Genomic DNA, 16,332 nt, shown 5'->3' with positions numbered 1-16,332 from the left:
CTTGTTACATTTTCGTATTTGTTGTAGAGTTTGCAGAAAGTTTCCTTCCTCATGGAGAGAATTGTTGCTATGGAGGTAGAGCTTAATGAGTTGAGAGCTAAACGGAAGAGCTGGCAGGAAGAGATGGCAGCCGTCAAGAAGGCGTGTGATGAAGCTGGTCGGATTGTTAAGAAATTGGAGGTTACCCAGCTAGAAGACGCTCGTCAACTGGAGCTAGTTGCAGCGGACTGCAAGGTTCTCGAAGATAAGGTTGTTGCGTTAGAGCAACAAATCTTTTATGTAAGCTGTGAGACGGAGGTTCGAGTTCGGGGCGAGATGGCCTTGGCGTATCTCGAGAATCAGCCCCCCAAGACTTGGGATGTCCAGCGATACACTGATGAGTTTAATGAGTGGAAATTGGGCAAAGAGCAGGAGATACAGCTTGCTAGCAACTTTGTCGGGTTGAACACCGGAGATTACCATCCTTAGCCGGGGGAGTGACTTTTCAAGCAGGAAAGAAAACCTTGTTTATTTTTCTTGCATTGCACTATTTTGAGACTTTGACTATTTAGCCGACCTCTTGTGCGATGTGTTCGGCTTGTGTATGTTTTATCTCCAGCTCGGACTTGAGACCATTGGGTCGGTTTGAGCTATATATCTTACAAGGACGTCTTATTTGTGAACTCTTGTAAAGTCGACACTTGATTATCATGGTTTCGATGACGTATGGATTGGTGTAACTTATTGCAGCTTGTATATCGAAAGAACAACAATATGTTATAGAGTTGAATAGATGCAGCTTGTCCTCCTCATCTTCATTTTGTTGTGCCAGCCTGGACCGGATGTTGGAGAGTTTACTATTTTTTGAGTAAGGTCAGGCTGGACTTTGAGTTTCTTTTGATTATACAAGTTAGAATCACTGACGTTGGCCAACTTGTGATTTTGACTTGGGCGCATTGTGTCCCATCTTGGTGTGTTAGTTGTTTTAATGCTTTCATGCAGAATGCCGGCTTGGGATTTTTTTTTTTTTTTGAAGCAAAATATGGAATTGTAGAGTTGTTGGCTCTAAATTGTCCAAGTCAAGTATTTGAAATTGAAGCAAGTTGGAATTCATTATATTTGGGTCGTACTGACTTCGACCAACTGTGGCTAGTACCATGTGGACATTTGAACAAGTGGCTAATTCTAGCTTTAAAAAAGATAATAATTTACAAACTTTTTTACTATCTCGTTGATTGGTCCAAGCTGGGTGGTTCGTTCAACTGGATGACTAGAGACCAATGGTCTTGAATTTCATGTTGTGATGATGTTTCTTTCTTTAATGATACAGGTTGATCTTGTCCGTGTAGAGGAGTCATCATTGGCGACTTGTATCTCGCAAGGTGCTAACGTCGCGGGACAGGCTGAGACACGTCGATTTGAGGTTGGTGGTTGCACTCCAGAGAGTTTTCTACCTACATCTGGCGAGGATCAAACCAAATGTAGTTCTTGGGCCAGATTGTGCTCCGTAGAGCCATGCTCCGTAGAGTTGCCTACGTACCCTTTGAAGGGATCAAGAGTGATGTAGTTCCGTCTTGGTGGCGATTCGGGTGGCTAGGTCAGCCTGAGTAGCGACGTGGGGTGCATCAGGAGTTTCAGATTCGTCACAATCGTCAGACATGATTGATGCTCGTAGAGATCTAAGGAAAGTGCGTTGATTCGCTTGATTGCTAGGGCCCCACGGTGGGCGCCAAATTGTAGAGGCAAAAATCTACAATTGAAGTTGACGTCTGCACGTCCGGATAGATTGGGCACTAGCAACCTGTCAACACAAGAACACGTAAGAGCCCTAGGTTGAGCACCGGGTGGGGGTGTCGACCGTAGAGCCTCCGACGCTCAAGTCAGTAACGGAATAGCAAAGCGGAATTATAAATGAAATTAAATGAGAGAGAAAGACAGGCTGGAATGCGTGGTTATTCCAGGCTGCAGGCGGCGTCGGAGGGTGGAAACGGTGACAGTGTGTTGTGATAGTGGAATATGGGAAGCGGAGATAGGCCAAGTTGGCTATTTCAAGCTCGAAAGAGCAATTAGAGTGGCGGCGGAGTAGAGAGAATTCAAGGAGTCGAGAGCAAGTAGGATTTTTCGTGTGTCCTTTGATGACCTAGTCGGGCTGTTTATATAGTGGACATCCAGCCGCTATGGTTTCTACAGTCTGGCCTCGTCAAGGCCCTTATCTCTCAGGTTGTTGCGATTTGGACGGGATCACAAAGATTTACCCGTCTGACCGCGTCAGCTTGGTGGGAGACGTGTTTTAGGGTTTGACGGCTGGGCCTTGTACTTTATCCTTCTAACCGTGGGAATAACCATTGGGCCGTATGCGATATATCCAGCTTCGTTGTGGACTCCAGTCGGTCTATAGCTTTCCGGGCTAGATGGGCCAACCTGTGTGACTGACTGGGCCTTTAGGGTCGTGCCAGGTTGGTGAGCTAGCTTGGTGGACAAGCGTGATGGGCCAGGCTGGGTGCGAATTATTCGGCCAGATCGTTTGGATGAGTTGGATATGAAGTGAGATAGTCAGCCTGGGTCGGCCCAAGTTGATCTTGCAATAAGTATAATTTGACTTATCGGGCTGGACGAACAAGTAATTGGGTCAGCCTAGTCATCGCTCCAAGATGGTTCGAGGTTTGTCGGGTTAGACTGACCGGTTTGTTTGTCTAATTAGTCCAGCTTGGAATGTTGATTGGGCTTGAGCCAAGTTGACGAATTTTGCCCACTACAACCTCTCAAAAAAAAAAAAATGATGCACATTTTTTTGGGGCAGAGAGAGTATTAAAATGTGTGAATTGTTCACACTTTATGATTATTCGTAAATGGTCATTTGTGTTTATTATTTATCAAATAGACTGTACGAACAATTTCAAATAACAAATGGAATTAGAGTTCAAATTATAAATCATCGAAAAAGTTCCACATCAAGACTATATCAATATGACAAATTCCAATATCAAATGCAAGAATTTGATTGGTCAGAATATAGTGGATTTCCACTTTTGTCAACAAAACATCACATATTGGTTGAGAAAGTTGTTTCCATTTTCGGTTCATGAATGTCAACACGGCGACACGTGGCCGCCCCACAACTCGCCTCAAGATTAAATCGACAAATCTCGTCACACTTTGTCTATTTGTCAAAAAAAAAAAAAAAAATGAATTGCAGTAATAAGCACTCGTGATTTTCCAGTATATAGAGAGGGGTTTAAATGATAATTTTTATTTAAAATCAGAATAAAAAATTATTTTCAATTTTTTGATCATAAATTTACGATATTTTCGATGAGGGAATGTAACACCTGATTTCGATATTTAAGAAAGCGAAGATTTCATTTTTCTCGAATGCATTAAATTATAATGATATAGTATTAATTTTATAAGAGAATGCATTGTTCTCACGAAAAATGTAGCTATCACGGTAACCACATTAAAAATATATGAGTAACAAATGCTTATATTAAACAAATAAATGTAACACATGCACAACCACAATAGTTCGTTTATATAATTGTACAAGTATTGTTACATTTATCTGTTTAATCTAATAACATCTTATTCATATTATTATATTGTTAATGTTTACAAAAAAAAATATTAGTCTCTGGTCATAAATCTATATTTATATATTAAGGAGATCTCTTATTCGGATGTTCGCATGATGCGAACTCACGTTATCTAATCTGACACTTATAAGTGTCGTATTAAAGTATATGGATGGCTTATGCATATATCAGACAATCTGCGTAAAATTCCAACAATCAATTAGACTTTTAGGTACTGTGTAATTCGACTAATTATAAATTTTGCATGATACTCATTGGGGCTCTGAGTCTCTTAGTGATGATTTATGGGAGGTGTTTCAACACGCTAGAAAAGATATTGTGGTTGATTTTTGTCATATGCGTCGTGAAGCTAATATGACTGCACACGAGTTAGCTAGAAGAGCTACGATCTTTTCGGATGTAATGATTTGAAAACATAATTTCCTGTCATGACTTCTGGATATTGCTTATTCCGATATTAATATATAGTTTGGTAGCCATAGATCCAAATTTAATCTGGGTATATATATGTATTGTTCCCTAGTATAACTAATTAAACAGTATTTTATCATAGAACTTTGAAATCTTTCAAGAATATCCAAATTTAACATATGCTATCTAGTTAGATCAGTTATAATGATAAATTCTTTAACAATTTTTCCAAAGCATGATCGAGATTTTTGTATTTCAGATTTGATGAAATCTTTTATATGGTCCTTCGATGCGTACTATTTATATATCTTAATATAATATTTATAAATATTTTATTAGACGCTCTAATAAAATATTTGTAAATATTTTATTTATATATATTTATATATGTAAATGATTTATAGCGTTCAGATTGGTCGCATAGTAAAAAATTGTGTTGAATTTGTGGAGAAGATATATCAATTCAATTGGAATAAAGCAGAAATGACCTTTTTGTTTGGGGGGGGCATATCACAAAAACATAGATATAATTTAAAAATAAATGAACTAATATAATAATAGTAGTAAAAAAATAAAGTCTTGATTAAGAATGTGATGATGAGGTGATGTGACCGGTGGACCACCGACACGTGCCGATTCAAACCGACTTCCACAGACACAGTTATGTTGGTTGACTTTCCTTTTTCCATAAGACAAAAATATCTCTCTATTTTTCCATTTCTCCACCGAAAGTGATAACTAACGTGTTTATATATGAAGGCTTCTATTGTTTTTCGCCATAACTTTATCATTGTCCACGGATTTTTTTTTTTTTTTTTCATAGATATTTTTAATATTTTAGTATAATAATTTAGTGCAACATCGACGATGAAGCACAGTCTGTTGATAAGATGCTTCTCCTACGATCAATAGGTCGTGAGTTCGAGTCACCTAGAAGGATAGAATGTGCGTATTTTTTTCCTTTCTTAGTGTAACAATTTTAAATTAAAAAAAAATAATAATTAGTGCAACAATTTTTATTGTATAGATTAAATAAGATGTAGTAAATGCGGCGTGGATTAAAATAAAAACAATATGTTAAAATAAAGTTAACTAGTAATAGAGGTAATACAAACTTTCACATGAACTAAACAATCTCTTTTCAAACACACGAATTTACAATGATTCAAATTTTTTTTCACACGATTGCCGATTGAAGTGGATGTCTGAAATATTTACAAGACTTAAACGGGAGATATGTTAAACGATGTAGTTGAATCTCTACGTCACTTCAGCCAGTCACAGTAGCATTAATTTTTCACTTTGGGCATGTTTGTTTGGCACGGATTCTGTCCTGGGAAAGTAATCTGATTCCAAAATATTAAATTCCTGTGTTTGGTTAAATTTTTGTCAGATAGAGAAAATAATCAGAATCCTGAAAACAAGGAAAGTAGTACAACTTTCCAGGATTCTTATTCCTAGCTTTTCTTAGGTATTCTTTTTCCTCATTCTCAGGATTCTTACTTACATATATATCCAATATTATTTTTTTATAAAATGAAAATTATTATTATTATTATTATTATTATTATTATTATTATTATTATTATTATTATTATTATTATTATTATTATTATTATTATTATTATTTTAAGAAAATCATAATTTAATTTTTAGAATTATGAATCATACTTATTATTATTATTATTATTATTATTATTATTATTATTAATTAATTAATTAATTAATTAATTAATTCATAAATTATTTTAAGAAATCATAATTTAATTCTTAGAATTATGAATCATACTTATTGTTAATATTATTATTATTATTATTGTTATTATTATTATTATTATTATTATTATTATTATTATTACTATTATTATTATTATCTAAGAAAAAAAATGAATTTAATTTTAGAATTATAAATCATTTAGTTAATCTTAATAATGTACTTTGTTGTTACTATAAAATTAAGGGTAAATATCACTTTAAACCCCGAACTATTTTCACACTATCAATTATATTCTGAATTATTGAAAATAATTTTTTAAACCTCAAAAATTATATTCTGAATTATTGAAAATTGAGGGTAAATATCACTTTAATTCTTACATATATTAATTAATTATATTTATTTAATGATACAATCCAGAATCCTAATAATTAGTTTTGATATTTCCAAACACTGGATAATGAATCTATTAGGATTCATTTACCATGGAATCATTTTCCTAGGAATAACAATCCAAATTCAGATTACTTTCCTGACAAACAAACATGCCCTTTAGGTATTCACAAATGATATTAATTTGTCGAAAATTGATAATTGTGCAAAGAATAAGAATAATTGAAAATTCATATATACATTTGAAAACAAAACTTTTAGTCAATATATAAAATTAAAATCATATCAAAGTTCGTATATTTAGACATAATTATCCACAATTATATGCCAAAGTCTTGTTTAATGGAGTCTTTTTATATTGTTAAATAGCATAGAGTCGTCAATTTGATTTTCAGAATAGTTTAAATGGATGCATGTACTAGACTACTAGTAATTTAGTGACTTGTTGAATTATTTGTTTTGTTTATTTTATTTATTTTAGGGAAAGATCTGGGGCTTGAGTTCGCATTTAAGAACATTATTTGTGATTGGTGAATGATTATCTAAATCTAAATTATTAATTAGATAGTGAAGTCTTTATGTTGTTTTTTTAAGTATTTGTTTTCATCTTGCTATTATTCTTGTTTTATTTCATTTACAACTTCCGTGATGGCTTAGAATTTCAAACGCAATACGTAATAATAAAATAATTAGTCAGCCTTTCCAGTCAGCTCAGTGCGAATCAAACTTGGCTTCAAAGCAGAAAGCATTTGTTTTAATTTTATTTTAGTAAATGTCACACAATTTTAGAAGTTCGACCCTCCAGTTGCTATCAACTATCCAATTATAAAATTCGCCCTTGACGAAGAATAAATATTTATTTTGACTTCGAGAATCAAAATGAAAAAAGAAAATGCGAGAGATGATTGATTATGGAATTAAAATTCAAAGTGTATGTACTCGTAAATTAAAGTTTAAAAAACAAAACTAAGCAGAGCTGTGATTTTGGGTCGAGGGGGTCAAATTTTTATAATGGTTTTAGAGTTAATTACAGTCTATAGTCTCGACTTTCAGCAAGTTTCAGTTTATAGCCTCATTTTTAATTTATTTTTTATATAGCATGAACTTTGAGAAGTTGTTTAATTATAGTCACAATCACATTAAAATTATGACATTAGCTATTCTATATCGAAATTACATATGAAACGATGATCGATTTTCACGAAATCAGATCATAATGTATTCTACACTAAATGAGATTTTCAACGATAAGTAGCTCATCATCATCGCACCACCGATGAAATCAGAATCGCGTCTGAAAGTTGGCATCATTTTACTAATTTTTTGGTGCGATTCCGACTACACCGATGATCCGATAACGATGTACTACCTACTATTGAAAACCTCTTTTCGTGTAGAATACATTAGACTCTAGTTTCATGGCAATTGATCATCATTTTAGTTGTAATTACGATAAAGAATATGCTACTAACATAATTTTGGTGCAATTATGACTATAATTAAATAATTTCTCAAAGTTTAGACTATACAAAAAATAAATTAAAATTGAGGCTATGAATTGAAATTTGTTGAAAGTTCATGCTATAAACTATAATCAACCCATGATTTTAATAAAGATTGGATTGTAGACAAAGTCTCATATGAGATAGCGTAAAAATCGTCAATTATATTTTTTTTTTAAATTTCAATTAGAGTTTATTAAAATAAATCCAAATGTATATAATATAATTAAATACATTTTTTTATGTATAAATATCTTGGTACGATATTATGTCACATGTCTAAAAAAGTAATCTTGTGTTTTATTGATGTTCCAAAATCTTTTTCTTGCCATGCCGCCGTCCTTTTACTATACATGGCCAACAAAAGACGCAATTTGGTTAGAAAATCAACGTTACATTATGAATCAAACTCATCATTGCTTCTAAAATAATCCACATGCATTTCTGTGCCATTTATATGTTTTATGATGCCAAGTATAATTAAAATAAATTTATTTAATTTTTTTATTTAAAATAAAATAGTACTCCTTTTTTTTTATCAGGCAAGAGAAAAACTTTTATAAACGCAAAACCAGGTACCAGGGGTACCCACATCGAAGTCTCAAAAGAGAACGACAAGCAAAACAAAGAAACAGAAGTCAAAACAAAAACAGGAAAAGAACAGAGAGAAGAAGAGCATTTATCCACTGAGTTCCAACCCCGAGATCCAGCGCCTAAAAACAGTCGGCTCCGTTTGCACATTGAAAGCCATCGACCACCCCCAAAATCTCGATTTGATTTCTGCCAAAACCTTCTCTACTCTCCACATGCCTTGGTTGAACTTGCATTCATTTCTCACTTTCCAAATACACCAAATCGTGCAAAGCCACACTCCAACAAGGATAGAGATATCCTTCTTGTTCCCCAAATTAATGAAAGCAGTAAGATGGTCAGACGCCTTGTGGTGGAGAGGGGTTTGTTTGTTGATCCAACAAAGAATTCATTTCCAAATGTCATTGGCTTTAGAGCACTCGAAAAGAAGGTGGTTAGTGGTTTCTGGAGTTGATTTGCACAGGGTGCACAAGGCCTCTGAAGTCGAGATGGTCACCTGTCGTTTCTGCAGTTCATCACATGTCGGTAATCTCCCTTTCAAGATTTTCCACGCTGTTGTTTTTGCTTTGAACGGAGCCTTTGCTTTCCAGATCAGATTCCAGTTCTTCTCTTCATTAGGGTCTTCGGCGGTTGTTGATTGTGAACTGAGGACTTTGTATGCTGTTTTAACTGAGAAACTTCCACTCTTGTCTGCTATCCAACTCCACCTATCTTTTTTACCTGCACAAATTTGCAAATTGTTGATCAAAGAGACAAGTTTAGCGATTTGATCTCGATCTCTCTCTCGAAGCTCCCGGTTCCAAGAAAACTTCCACTCCCAAGCTCCCTCAATCCACTCTCCCATGCCGTTGATCACTCCCCCCTAATTATTACTAAGATGGAACAATCTTGGGAATAACTCTGACAAAGGTCCCTCCCCAACCCAATGATGATGCCAGAACAGGGTGGAATCGCCCTCCCCAATTTGAAGAGCCAAATTCTGTCTAAGCCACTTCCCCCTCTCCCCCCAACTTAAACCCAACACCTTCTTCCACCACCCAGATTTCAAAACTCTGTTTCCTTTAGCTTTAAAGCCCTCTCCATCCCAACAAACATCTCCCTGACACTCCCGAACAACTCTAACCCATAAGAGATCCCTCTCCGATAAAAACCGCCACAACCACTTAGACATAAGAGCCGAATTAAATCATTCCAGATTTTTAAAACCCAACCCCCCAACATGTTGCTCTAAGCAAAGCTCTTTCCATTTAACCCAGTGGATTTTCCTATTCTCCAAGCCTCCCCCCCACAGAAATTTGCAAAAGATTGATCGGATTTCAGACAACACACATTTGGGGATGATGGAAAAGGAAAGTTGGTAAATCGGAATTGAACTCAGGACAGAGCGAATCAAAGTAATCCTTCCTGCAAAAGAGATTTTCCGGTTACTCCATCCGCCTATTTTCTTCTTGATTTTTTCAACCAGATATCTCCAATCCATCGACCAGTCGAGGCGTTTCCCAATCATAATACCAAGATAATTGGTTGGAAGATCGCCTTTTCTGCACCCAATTATCGAAGCTAATTCTGCACATTTAGATTCGTTGCAGCCAACTCCCAAGATACAACTTTTTTCAAAATTCATTGTGAGCCCCGATAATAATTCAAACAACTTCAAAATGCACTTAAGAGCCCACGCATTTTCCTTCTTATCCGGCGCCACGAACATTGTATCATCCGCGTATTGCAGGTGAGAGACCTCAATACCGCCCCTTCCCACTTTAGTCGATTCCAACAGTTGTTTTTGCACAGCTTTTTCCACCAACAGGTTAAGGCCTTCTGCTATAATTAGAAAAAGAAATGGAGACAGGGGATCGCCTTGTCTGAGCCCTCTTTCCAGTTGGAATTCCCCCGAAGGGCTACCGTTGATCAAAATATTGGTCGATGATGACTTAAGGCAGGTCGCGATCCAATTTCTCCATTTGCACCCGAAGTTCATTTTCTCCATCATTGTGTCAAGAAAATCCCAGTCTACTGTATCGTAGGCTTTTGCAAAGTCTACTTTGAAAAGTATCAATCTATTGGACTTCTTCTTGGCCTCTGCAATAATCTCATTTAAAACCACAACCCCATCTAGAATAAATCTACCTTTAACAAAGGCACTTTGACATTCAGAGATGATTGAGTTCAGTACCTGTTTCAATCTCGAAGCAAGGATTTTAGCAATTACCTTGTAAAGGCAATTGATGAGAGAGATGGGTCTGAAATATTTGATTTCGGATGACGTTTCCTTCTTTGGAATCAAAACAACAAAAGAGGGGTTGCTGCCTCTCGAAAGCTTGTTGTGTGAGTGGAAATCCTCCAAGACCTTGACAAGGTCCTCTCTAATTATCTCCCAGCATCTCTTCAAGAAAAGGAAGTTAAAGCCGTCGGGGCCTGGGCTCTTTCCACTATCACAATTCCAAACTGCATCTTTGATTTCTTGTTCTGAAAAGGGACGTTCAAGTCGTTGTCTTTCTTCTTGTGAAATTTTATTCTGCACAAAATCTTCAGGGATACAAGGGCTGACCCGTTCTTTCTTTTGGAATTGAGTTTGTAAGTGTGTTCTCACCGCATTTTTCACTTCAACTGGATCATCAATCCATCTGTCGTCCACGGTAAAGCCAGAGATGTTGTTCTTGGCTCTTCTTCCTGCGATTGCTTTGTGGAACACCCCACTATTGACATCCCCATCTTTAAGCCATCTAGTTCTTGATTTTTGTGAAAGAAAGCTTTCTTTGTTGTTGAGCTGCACAAACAATCCTGCCTCTGCTTCATTTCTGATTTGCCGCCTCCTCCTCCTCCAAGCCCATAATGTCGTCAATAGTATCCCACTTGTGGATCTCATCTTTCAACTTTTCAATGTTCGCCTCAACCTGCCCAAAAGTTGTTTTATTCCAGAGTTTGATATCTTCTTTGAGTCTCTTCAATTTTTCTTTAAAAACATAGCAACTCCAGCCGTTGATGCCGCTTCTCTGCCATGATTCTTTGACCAATCTTTCAAAGTCTGGATGGTTTGCCCAAGCGTTGAAAAATCTGAAAGGTTTTGGACCCCAATTCACCTCCTTCGTTTCCATCAAAATCGGGCAGTGATCCGACACCGTCCGTGGAAGACATCTCGCTCTTGATTGGGGCCAAACTGCCATCCATTTCTCATTCATAAGGAATCTGTCCAATTTTGATTTACATTGTCCCTGTGGTTGATACCATGTAAATTTTCTTCCCTGCAGGCGGATTTCACTAAGGTTTGAAGTTCTCACAAAGTTGTCAAAACCTTGCACCTCCCTAGACGAGAATTGTGCGCCTCTACCCACTCTTTCTGATCTGTTTCTGATTGAGTTGAAGTCTCCTGTGATACACACGCAACGGTCCTTATTTTGTTCCACAACGAGCCCGATTTTATCCCAGAGGTCTTCTTTTTCCGTCATACTTTGAGGAGCATAGATGTTAATAAAGCAGCAATCAATGCTACCTGATTCCCATCTTCCGTTCACAATTAGAGCTCCTGGTAAATCCCACTGACTACAGCTGGTGAAATGCGCCTCGTTCCACAACGTGAGTAAACCCCCGGATCTGCCAGCAGCTTGCCTTGTTGCAAAACCAAATCTATTCGAACCCCAAGTAAGTTTAAGGTCCATTTCACTGAATCTCTCAATTTTTGTTTCTTGAATGAAACAAAAGTCTATTTCTTGTTTCTGACAAAGATCCCTAATCTCCCTCTTTTTTATTTTGCTCCCAAGACCACGAATATTATAAGAGAGAAGCTTCATTAAAAATTGAGTAGTACTCCTATTTAGCTAGTTTTATTGTTTTCTTTATATTGTAATTTTTCTGTAATTTTTATTATTTTTAAAGTGCAAAAACTACAAAAATAATAACAGAAATTTAAAAAATTGTTAAAAAAAAACTATAATATGGAGAAAATAATAAAACTAACTAAATCTTTTTCAAACCTGGACTAAAATTTATAAATAAATTCATTTTTACAAAAATTTAACATTTTTTTGTCCGGACAAAATATGGTTAAATATTTTATAAAATAAATTTTTTTAAAATTTTTTATTTAAAATAAAATAGTACTCCTATTTAGCTAGTTACAGATGTCTCATTACTTTCGGCCACGGAGATTAAGAAATGTGTAGAAAGTAGATAAAGTGAGTTGGTGGAAATTATTTAAATATTAGGTATAAAGAGAGAATATATTGCCAAAAAAAAGAGATATTTGTAATGGGATATCCCACTATGGAAAGTGAGACATTTATAATGGGACGAATGGAGTAATTAATACAGAACCGATCACCTACCCACCGTGGGTAGGTGATCATGATATGACAATTGTAATTATAGTAAGACAATTTTAATTAAAGTAAGATTTATTAATTCTCTTTCCTAATTAAAATTGTTACGTCAGTGATGGGCACGTTATACTTGCTCACGATGGGTAGGTGATCGGTTCTGGTAATCAATAATAGTTCCTCACCAATATTCTTGTGCTAATTCGAATCACTAATTTAGTTGTTGAAAGAAAAAGCAAACTAAGCTACATTTTATTGTCATACAGCAAAATTTGTGCAATCTCACTATTAAAGGAAAGAGGTGAAGTTTATGAGGAAAGTCATATAAGTTTAAATATAATTAATTATCTTCATTGTCGAACTCGTTGAGTTGCTTGAAAACCACTCTCCTACATGGTATATATATAAATATATGGACTTTTGCATTGATAAGATTTGCATACAATTCAATTCATCCATGTATCCGCAGTGGCTATGAGTTAAGTTAGAACTTTTTTATAGGAAACAATATAGGGGTGAGCACACAAAAAATCCTCGATGGAGCAATAACTTTTAAGTTTGAGATTTCTAAGAGGCTATTTTCTCGCAATTTGAATTGGTGATATGGGGCTATTATATATACAATTATTCACACAAAATATCAACAATTTTACAAGAATTAAAAGTATAAAAAATAAAAATTAGTGGGGGCTTAAGCCTCCTAGCTATTGTCTCAACTTGGGGATGCCCTCGAAAAATTGCTACTTCATCCGTTCCTGAAATTAATATCATTCTTTAGTTCCTTTTTTTGTTCGTCCCTAAAATATCTTTTTAATTTACTTTTGAAAATAATTCCATTAGCTATTATCCTTACAATTATGAGATCTCTTTTCATTCATCAAATACACAGCCATCTTTTATTGAAACTCATGCCGTTTCTTCTTAAGAAGATGTTTCAGGGACAAAGGAATACGTATGACTCTTCTTTAATAATGTTACGCTTTTTTTTTGTTGGTGAATCGGCACACAATATGTCAACAATTTTCAATAATGTCACGAGTCACAAATTCCATAGGTAGAAAATCCAAGTGGCACTTTTGAATTTGATGTGAAAATTATTTTTTCCCATATTACACATGTATATTCACATTGTTCTAAAAAATATTGCAACATATTGTGTACCAATTTGCCAAAATTAAAAAGCATAACATTATTCAAGAAAAAAGTCAAATATAATGAGAAAATATAATTTTTTCTCCTTTCTCATACTAGCATTTAACTTCCCAATCAATTATGAGTTGCAATTAATGCCTATGTAGGTTCTTAAATTTCCCCAATATAGACATACGAGGTCTACGGTTGTGTAGGCAGCACTTTGTGACTAGTAATAGTAGGGGCCTGATTAAATGAAGATCCTCAATCTAGAAACAAGATTAATCAATCTTGTTACCTCAATTTCAATCTTTATGCAATGAGAAATAGTCGTGTCGGTCTTGATATTTTGAGATCTTGATGATGAATGAAATTAGTGATATACTAATAGAAAGGAATTAAAATATATATATATATGCGTGTGTTGGTCAAGCGGTAAGGATTAATACCTAAGGTTAAAGGCCATACTCAGCTGATTTACAATTCTATTATTTATAACACTAAAATAAATTATGACTAATTCGATCTCTAGATGTATTTGAATTTCAGCAGGACCAAAATAACTCTCATTAAGTTCGAATTGCCGTTATAGTAGGTAGCCGGTAGCCACATGTATAATAATTAGGCCAAATATTATTTTTTGTCTCATTATTTTCGACTTTTTCTAAAAAAATATCTCAAACTTAAAGGTAATTACATAAAAAAAAAACCCATTGTTTCATATAAATTCTTATTTGTGTCCCAAATTTTCCTGCACCTGAAGTTCGACGTGTTAGAACTTCAATGTGGCATGCCGATATGGATACAAAATACAACGTGAATTTTCAAATATAACTAATTAAAAGAACTGAAATTTCTGAATAGTGACGTATGTGATAGATATATACGTATTTGTGCTAGTTAGTTATATCGATACTTGATCACTATTTTATTAACAACAAAAATTGTAACTATAATAATATAAGAGGTGATCTCCTGTAAAATCGGTTTCATGGTGAAACCAGCTTCATAATGACATTACTTCAACCTACAAATGACACTTTACTGTCATTGTGAAGCCGATTGCACCATAAAACCGGTTTCATAGGAGTTTTTGTGATAATATAATTGTAACAATAAACAACAATGTATCGTATCCACGAGGACTGATAAACGAAATCACCCTAAATAATTCTAATAAAAACTCTAACAATATTAAGGCAAACACAAATAATAAGGATGAAAAAACTAAACGCAAGACAAAGCAAATAAAAATCAAATTGAACTTCAGATAATTAAACGATTGATCATAGGGATGTGATTTTATTAATCAAATTCACACAATCAACCTATTAATCCTAATTACCAGTTTAATCCAGCTATGATTAGAGATCACATAAATAATCAAACACTCTCGCTAGAGCAGCATACGACAGTAGATTAATAAATTCTCTATTTTTGTTAGGCCTCAAGAAAAATCTACTAACTCCCAAAAGCTCACAAGAATAGCTCTCTATGATTCACCTATCTACGCTAGGTCTCAAGGTTAAAATCATATCATACATTCCTGAATCCACTAAACTGTTATCTTCCCTAGGTCTCAAACTAAATAACTAAACATGCAAATTATTGATCAGGTAATTCACACGAAATCAATCACCATGAATTATGAATCAAATACTGGAAGGCAAAAAGGTGTCAACAAGTCTATCACATAAATCGAATTAACTATTTACAAACCCTATAATCAGATAAAGAACTTAGCGAGACATAGCAAAAGAATACAAACATAATTAACAAAAAAAAAAACAATTGTAACAGCTGAATTAAATAAAACTCGAAATAAACCAATAGCAACAGTTCGAATATTCAATCTTGCAGAAATCCAATCCAAGCTAAAAAATTATAAAACAATGAAATTCTAAAGCTATGAAACTGAAAACTAAGTTTGGAACCCTTTATAGGTCAACAATGAGAAATATTTATAGTCTCAGTGTAAAACACAGTCTAAAAGCCCAAGGAAATACATAAAAAATAAATGCATAAAATAACTCAAGTCGGACGCGCGGTGGGCACCCCAGCGATTGCCGGACTCTTCCCAAATTTTCTTCACTCAACGGCGACCTTTCCGGTGGTCGCCGCCAGGTCTGCCACATTCACCGTATATCCGGCGGCCGCCGACTGGATCATCGACGACCTCTTCTCTGTCCCGTTTTCTCATTTTTTGAGCTCTTCGAGCTCGTTTCTTCGATTCTTGCACCCAGAACACTTGATGAAACTCGATTCTTGGATCTTCATTACCAATATTTAGCTTTCAAAACACTCAAACTTGTATCAAAATAGGCAAAACTATACCCAAACATAACATCATAAAAGAATATAAATTTAAAAACTCATACCAAATGATATCACAATCAGGCATAATCCTATCACTTTAAGCACTAAAATATCACTAAAAATAATGAAAAATGAGTATTTATCAATACCCCTTTCATCTTTAAATAAGTATCACACTATAGAATTTTCTTTGTCCATTTTTAAGTGTCATATTGTGAAATTTTAGGGTAAAATTGAGCTAAACTTTCAATTAAATCAATCTACCCAAATCTTAGTATTAGAATTAAATGCATTCTCTTTATTTTCTTCTCCACTTAATAGACAGAGGAGAAAATCAAAACTTGAAATCTTAAAGTTGAAAAATATAATTAAGGGTATATATGTAA

The sequence above is a fragment of the Salvia miltiorrhiza genome, chromosome 2 (genome assembly GCF_028751815.1).
Source record: "Salvia miltiorrhiza cultivar Shanhuang (shh) chromosome 2, IMPLAD_Smil_shh, whole genome shotgun sequence".
Classification (NCBI taxonomy): Eukaryota; Viridiplantae; Streptophyta; class Magnoliopsida; order Lamiales; family Lamiaceae; genus Salvia; species Salvia miltiorrhiza.
This window is presented reverse-complemented; position numbering follows the sequence as displayed.